We start from the raw sequence: 8,864 nt of genomic DNA on the forward strand, positions 1-8,864 counted from the left end.
CGGTCACAGGCCGGGTGAGCACGGAGTGCGGCCGGAGACCAGGGACAAGGGAGTGACTGCTTTTCTCTGGGGGTGCACTGAGGAGCGGGGCCCCGAGTTCTCAGTTCCTCCGGGTGGAGATTGGGAGGCCACCATTTTTGCCCTGGTCCTCCAAGGCTGTACAGAGAGCTTGCAGGGAACAAAAGCTCCTGAGATCAAACCCAAGCAGCTTGCTTAGCCCGGACCGACAAGGGCGGGGCAATTCAGCCTCCGGCAAAGACATTAGGAAACCACAGCAACAGGCCCCTCCCCCAGAAGATCAGCACAAACAGCCAGCAAGCCAAGACCAAGTTTACCGATCAAGGAGAACGGGAGAACTCCAGCGCTAGGGGAATAATGCACATAGAATTCATGGCTTTTTTTTTTACCATGATTCATTAGTTCATCAAAGTTAATTTTTGTAAACTGTTTTTTTTTCTTTTTTTTTCTTTTTCCCTTTTTCAACCAACATCTTATCAATCTCTTTTTAAAAAAAAAAATTTTTTTTTATTTTTCATTTTTAGAGTCATATTTTATCCCTTCATAGTAGTTACCCTTATTTTTGGCATATATATATAAGTTGTTCTCTCTTTAAAATTTTGAGATACAGTTTCTTCTAACAGATAAAAATATACCCTAAATCACTAGTATATGGTTCTTTTCTAGTCTCCTGCCTGATCACATTCTCTCCCTTTTTTCTTTTTTTTTTTAAATCTTCTTTCTTTTTTCAAACAACTTCTTATCTTATCAAGTCCTTTTATACAATCTTTTCTAATTTTCATCTTTACAGTCATCTTCCATCCCTTCATCGTATCAACCCTTATTTTGTACATATATGTCTTTCTTCCTTTAAAATTTTAGGAGGCACTTTTTTCTAACAGACCAAAATAAGCCCAAAATCTAGTGTGTGGCACTGATCTATGCACTAGCCTGATCATATTTGATCACATTCTGCTTTTTTTTGTATTGTTCTGTTTTTGTTTTTAACTTATTTTCTTTTTTTTTCTTTTTTTTTTTTCTCTTTCTTTTTTCTTTCTTTCCCTTTCTTTTACCCTGGTTTCAGGTCTCTTCTGATTTGTATACAGTATATTTGCTGGGGATGTTGTAAACCTGTTAGCATTTTGTTCTCTCATTCATCTATTCTCCTCTGGACAAAATGACAAGACGAAAAAAATCACCTCAGCAAAAAGAACAAGAGGTAGTACCGTCAGCCAGGGACCTACTCAATACGGACATTAGTACGATGTCGGACCTAGAGTTCAGAATCATGACTTTAAAGATACTAGCTGGGCTTGAAAGAAGCGTGGAAGTTATTAGCAAAACCCTTTCTGGAGAAATAAAAGAACTAAAATCTAACCAAGTCGAAATCAAAAAGGCTACTGATGAGGTACAATAAAAAATGGGGGCACTAACTGCTAGGATAAATGAGGCAGAAGAGAGAATCAGTGATATAGAAGACCAAATGATGGAAAGTAAAGAGGCTGAGAAAAAGAGGGAGAAACAACTACAGGATCACGAGGGCAGAATTCGAGAGATAAGTGATTCGATAAGACGAAACAACATTAGAATCATTGGGATTCCAGAAGAAGAAGAAAGAGAGAGAGGGGCAGAAGGTATATTGGAGCAAATAATAGCAGAGAACTTCCCTAATGTGAGGAAGGAAACAGGCATCAAAATCCAGGAGGAACAGAGAACCCCTCTCAAAATCAATAAAAATAGGTCAACACCCCGACATCTAATAGTAAAACTTACGAGTCTCAGAGACAAAGAGAAAATCCTGAAAGCAGCTCGGGAGAAGAGATATGTAACCTACAAGGGTAAAAATATTAGATTGGCAACAGACCTATCCACAGAGACCTGGCAGGCCAGAAAGGACTGGCAAGATATCTTCAGAGCACTAAACGAGAAAAATATGCAGCCAAGAATACTATATCCAGCTAGGCTGCCATTGAAAATAGAAGGAGAGATAAAAAGCTTCCAGAACAAACAAAAACTAAAGGAATTTGCAAACATGAAACCAGCCCTCCAAGAAATATTGAAAGGGGTCCTCTAAGCAAAGAGAGAGCCTAAAAGCAGCAAAGATCAGAAAAGAACACAGACAACATACAGTAACAGTCACCTTACAGGCAATACAATGGCACTAAATTCGTACCTTTCAATAGTTACCCTGAATGTAAATGGGCTCAATGCCCCAATCAAAAGACACAGGCTATCAGATTGGATTAAAAAACAAGACCCATCCATATACTGTCTGCAAGAGACTCATTTTAGACCCAAAGACACCCCCAGATTGAAAGTGAGGGGGTGGAAAACCATTTACCATGCTAATGGACACCAAAAGAAAGCTGCGGTGGCAATCCCTATATCAGACAAACTAGATTTTAAAACAAAGACTGTAATAAGAGATGAGGAAGGACACTATATCTTACTTAAATGGTCTATCCAACAAGAAGGTCTAACAATTGTAAATATCTATGCCCCGAACATGGGAGCAGCCAATTATATAAGGCAATTAATAACAAAAGCAAAGAAACACATTGACAACAATACAATAATAGTGGGGGACTTTAACACCCCCCTGACTGAAATGGACAGATCATCTAAGCAAAAGATCAACAAGGAAATAAAGACTTTAAATGACACACTGGACCAAATGGAGTTCACAGACATATTCAGAACATTCCATCCCAAAGCAATGGAATACACATTCTTCTCTAGTGCCCATGGAACATTCTCCAGAATTGATCACATCCTACGTCACAAATCAGGTCTCAACCGGTACCAAAAGATTGGGATCATTCCCTGCATACTTTCAGACCACAATGCTTTGAAACTAGAACTCAATCACAAGAGGAAAGTCGGAAAGAACTCAAATACATGGAGGCTAAAGAGCATCCTACTAAAGAATGAATGGGTCAACCAGGAAATTAAAGAAGAATTTAAAAAATTCATGGAAACCAATGAAAATGAAAACACAACTGTTCAAAATCTTTGGGATACAGCAAAGGCAGTCCTGAGAGGAAAGTATATAGCAATACAAGCCTTTCTCAAGAAACAAGAAAGGTCTCAAATACACAATCTAACCCTACACCTAAAGGAGCTGGAGAAAGAACAGCAAATAAAGCCTAAACCCAGCAGGAGAAGAGAAATAATAAAGATCAGAGCAGAAATCAATGAAATAGAAACCAAAAGAACAGTAGAACAGATCAACAAAACTAGGAGCTGGTTCTTTGAAAGAATTAACAAGATTGATAAACCCCTGGCCAGACTGATCAAAAAGAAAAGAGAAATGACCCAAATCAACAAAATCATGAATGAAAGAGGAAAGATCACAACCAACACCAAAGAAATACAAACAATTATAAGAACATATTATGAGCAACTCTATGCCAGCAAATTAGATAACCTGGAAGAAATGGGTGCATTCCTAGAGATGTATCAACTACCAAAACTGAACCAGGAAGAAATAGAAAACCTGAACAGACCTATAACCACTAAGGAAATTGAAGCAGTCATCAAAAATCTCCCAAGAAACAAAAGCCCAGGGCCAGATGGCTTCCCAGGGAAATTCTACCAAACATTTAAAGAAGAAGTAATTCTCCTATTCTCCTGAAACTGTTCCAAAAAATAGAAATGGAAGGAAAACTTCCAAACTCATTTTATGAGGCCAGCATTACCTTGATCCCAAAACCAGACAAAGACCCCATCAAAAAGGAGAACTACAGACCAATATCCTTGATGAACATGGATGCAAAAATTCTCACCAAAATACTAGCCAATAGGATCCAACAGTACATTAAAAGGATTATTCACCACGACCAAGTGGGATTTATCCCTGGGCTGCAAGGCTGGTTCAACATCCGCAAATCAATCAACGTGATACAATACATTAACAAAAGAAAGAACAAGAATCATATGATCCTCTCAATAGATGCAGAAAAAGCATTTGACAAAGTACAGCATCCTTTCTTGATCAAAACTCTCAGAGTATAGGGATAGAGGTTACATACCTCAATATCATAAAAGCCATCTATGAAAAACCTACAGTGAATATCATTCTCAATGGGGAAAAGCTGAGAGCTTTTCCCCTAAGGTCAGGAACGTGGCAGGGATATCCACTCTCACCACTGCTATTCAACATAGTATTAGAAGTCCTAGCCACAGCAATCAGACAACAAAAAGAAATCAAAGGCATCCAAATCAGCAAAGAGGAAGTCAAACTCTCACTCTTTGCAGATGATATGATACTTTATGTGGAAAACCCAAAAGACTCCACCCCAAAACTGCTAGAACTCATACAGGAATTCAGTCAAGTAGCAGGCTATAAAATCAATGCACAAAAATCAGTGGCATTCCTATACACCAACAACAAGACAGAAGAGAGACAAATCAAGGAGTCGATCCCATTCACAATTGCACCCAAAACCATAAGATACCTAGGAATAAATCTAACCAAAGAGGCAAAGGATCTGTACTCAGAAAACTATAAAATACTCAGGAAAGAAATTGAAGAAGACAGAAAGAAATGGAAAAACGTTCCATGCTCATGGATTGGAAGAACCAACATTGTGAAGATGTCAATGCCACCTAGAGCAATCTACACATTCAATGCAATCCCCAACAAAATACCATCCACTTTTTTCAAAGAAATGGAACAAATAATCCTAAAATTTGTATGGAACCAGAAGAGACCCCGAATAGCCAGACGAATATTGAAAAAGAAAAGCAAAGTTGGCGGCATCACAATTCCGGACTTCCAGCTCTATTACAAAGCTGTCATCATCAAGACAGTATGGTACTGGCACAAAAACAGACACATAGATCAATGGAACAGAATCGAGAGCCCAGAAATGGACCCTCAACTCTATGGTCAACTTATCTTTGACAAAGCAGGAAAGAATGTCCAGTGGAAAAAAGACAGTCTCTTCAACAAATGGTTTTGGGAAAATTGGACAGCCACATGCAGAAGAATGAAACTGGACCATTTCCTTACACCACACACAAAAATAGACTCCAAATGGTTGAAAGACCTAAACGTGAGACAGGAGTCCATCAAAATCCTAAAGGAGAACACAGGTAGCAACCTCTTCGACCTCAGCCGCAGCAACTTCTTCCTAGAAACATCACCAAAGGCACAGGAAGCCAGGGCAAAAATGAACTATTGGGATTTCATCAAGATAAAAAGCTTTTGCACAGCAAAAGAAACAGTCCACAAAACCAAAAGACAACCGACAGAACGGGAGAAAATATTTGCAAATGACATATCAGATAAAGGGCTAGTATCCAAAATCTATAAAGAACTTATCAAACTCAACACCCAAAGAACAAATAATCCAATCAAGAAATGGGCAGAAGACATGAACAGACATTTTTCCAAAGAAGACATCCAAATGGCCAACAGGCACATGAAAAAGTGCTCAACATCGCTCGGCATCAGGAAAATCCAAATCAAAACCTCAATGAGATACCACTCACACCCGTCAGAATGGCTAAAATTAACAAGTCAGGGAATGACAGATGTTGGCAGGGATGTGGAGAAAGGGGAACCCTCCTACACTGTTGGTGGGAATGCAACCTGGTGCAACTCCTCTGGAAAACAGTATGGAGGTTCCTCAAACAGTTGAAAATAGAGCTACCATACGATCCAGCAATTGCACTACTGGGTATTTACCACAAAGATACAAATGTAGGGATCCGAAGGGGTACGTGCACCCCAATGTTTATAGCAGCAATGTCCACAATAGCCAAACTGTGGAAAGAGCCAAGATGTCCATCGACAGATGAATGGATAAAGAAGAGGTGGTATATATACACAATGGAATATTATGCAGCCATCAAAAGGAATGAGATCTTGCCATTTGCAACGACGTGGATGGAACTGGAGGGTGTTATGCTGAGTGAAATAAGTCAATCAGAGAAAGACATGTATCATATGACCTCACTGATATGAGGAATTCTTAATCTCAGGAACAAACTGAGGGTTGCTGGAGTGGTCGGGGGTGGGAGGGATGGGGTGGCTGGGTGATGGACATTGGGGAAGATATGTGCTACGGTGAGGGCTGTGAATTGTGTAAGACTGTTGAATCACAGATCTGTACTTCTGAAACAAATAACACAACATATTTGAAGAAAAAAGAAAAAGAAGAAGATAGCAGGAGAGGAAGAATGAAAGGGAGTAAGTCAGAGGGGGAGACGAACCAGGAGAGATGATGGACTCTGAAAAACAAACTGAGGTTTCTGGAGGGGAGGAGGGTGGGGGGATGGGTTAGCCTGGTGATGGGTATTGAGGAGGGCACATTCTGCATGGAGCACTGGGTGTTATGAACAAACAATGAATCATGGAACACTACACCAAAACAAATTATGTAATAGATGGTGATTAACATAACAATAAAAAATTAAAAAAATAATAAAAAAATAAAAGGGAAGAATAGGTCTTCTCTCAAATATTATAAATAGCAAATAAACACATATGCTGGTTTATTTACAGCAATACATACTACCAGTTTTACAGTCACCCTTAATGACAGGAATATGTTGAACAGAATCTAGATTAGGATGGAGGAAGGAAGATCCAAGGACGTTGAAACATCAGTCAGAGATGTCACACCCCTGCAAGGAGGACTATGAATTTCACATAAAGGACTCAAATGCACCAAATCCACTCTGTCCTTAGGGTCAATGTGACCCCACCAGGGACTGCCATCACTGATTAGTCATCAGTAGCTGTTGCTGACCACACTGGCCTCCACTATGAGAAACCTCTAGTCCTTTCATGGGTATAGATAAACAAACAAATAATTACTAATGGAATCCAACAGCATTTGAAGTGTTAAGTCATTAAAAAATAAAAGTAATAAAATTTGGTCTCTATGACCAAATAGCTTACACTATAATTAAGTAAATAAGACATACTCATGAAAGAGTTGGAGAACATGCGGTTAAGTGATGAAGGCCTAAATAAGGCCTCATCTTTAGCTCTGACAAGTGCCTCAGTACAGGCCTAGTGAGCATGGCACAAGTAAATCAGTGTAGAAACTATTAAAAAGAACAAAATTATGGTAGTTAACATCACTGGTTTATTCACTCAACAAATATTTGCTGCATACCTACAACCTGGTAGGCATTTTCTAGGTATTAGGAATACAACAGTGAACCAAATACACCAAGTCCCTGCCCTCATGGAGCCTACATTCTAGTGGGAAAAATAGAAAATAAATAAGCAATTATATAATATGTCATATGGGATCATCGTTAGGAAGAGTAAAAAGCAGAGTGAGGGGACGAGAGAGGGAGGCAGAGGAAGCAAAAGTGTCGCCCTTTAAGACAGGGAGGTCAGATGATACTTGGGCAGAGAGTCGTAGGAGGTGAGGAAGGGAGCCGTTCAACAGTTACTAGGGGAAGAGCATTCCAGCAGGGGAAAGAGCATGTGCTAAGGCCCTGAGAGAGGTAAGCCTAGCATGTTCGAGGAATAAGGAGGATAGTGTAGCAGGAAGAGGGAGCAATGATGGCACAGTGGAAGAAAACGTGGACAGAAGCTGTTCAAACTCAATCAAATCCCTAGGAAGGCACCTAGGAGAAGATAGTTTCAGCTAGCCGGGAATTTGGCTGGTTCCTCTCAGGCCAAAGGGAACACCATGAACAAAGGCTTGGAGGCATGGTGTGAGAGAGCTCAGAGTATGAAGTCAACCTGATTCCAGATGTGGGCAAACATGAGTGAAGTTTGAATGGTGAGGAGGGGTCTGTGATAAAAATTTCTGGGGAGCTTTTCAGGAAGCACTCAGGCAGAGTAGCAACCCCAGCGATGTCCTTTCCACAGGGACCCAATATGGGCCTCACCCAGGCACCATTTTGAGGAAAGAGGAAAAAAATTAGAAAGAACATAGAAAGATTTAATACAAAGATAGAATCTTTCCATAGGTGTCTGGGGGCACATATGTTGCCTGAAGGAGCAATTAGAGTCAAAAGAATTTTAAAGCTGTTCCAGGAACCTCCAGAAAACATCACAAACATGTTTTCCTGCCCTTTATAAACCACTGAATGAGAAACTAGGAGGGTTTCAGAGCCAGTGCTGAGGTTGGCTGACTAGATACAACTACCCCTGAAGGGGTCTCCATGAAAATGAAGGAAAAGAGTCTTCCTTCATGTCTGCTTCTGGGAAAACAGAACATAATGAGAACATCCAAGAGTCATGAGGCGGATGAAGAGACAACAGAAAGACTCTTTCATCAGCAATGTTTCAATTCTTTGAAGAGTGTATGAATAAACGTTAATCCCTTTGTGTCAAGCTGAAAGTTAAAGGTATTGTCAAAAAGCCATAAGAGAATGTTGTGATTTCTCCTGGATGAGGTGGGGTGGTTTTGAAACACAGAATCCAGAACACTTCCTAGCCATGTTACTAACTCTACTGGAATAAAATGTTGTACAGTTGTTTCTCTCAAACACCAAGGTTTTAGATGACTATTCCTCACCATTCCCCACCAATATACAAACCTCTCTGCCAGGCTTGGGAATGGGGTGGAGAGGGGTGGAGTCAGACCAAGCAGAAGGAGACAAAACTAAAACATGGGGGAAATATGTGGAGACCTGTACACACACATCCTCTTGGTTTTCTCTGTCTATAAAAATGAAAAGGCAAAGAAAAGATATGAAAGCAAAACACCAACTTGATAATGGTTGTGACCTCTTCTGAGAAGAGATAAAAGGGACCAGGAGTCAGTACTCATCAAAGAAGTCTTAGATTTTTATCTGTAATGTTTTAGTTTTTCAAGAATCAAGAATTTAGGGGTGCCTGCGTGGCTTAGTCGGTTAAGCATCTGCCTTTGGCTCAGGTCATGATCCCAGGG

Source organism: Eumetopias jubatus, unplaced genomic scaffold (assembly GCF_037043125.1).
Source record: "Eumetopias jubatus isolate StellerSeaLion01/CBP00866 unplaced genomic scaffold, mEumJub1_p1.0 scaffold_4, whole genome shotgun sequence".
NCBI classification, from domain to species: domain Eukaryota; kingdom Metazoa; phylum Chordata; class Mammalia; order Carnivora; family Otariidae; genus Eumetopias; species Eumetopias jubatus.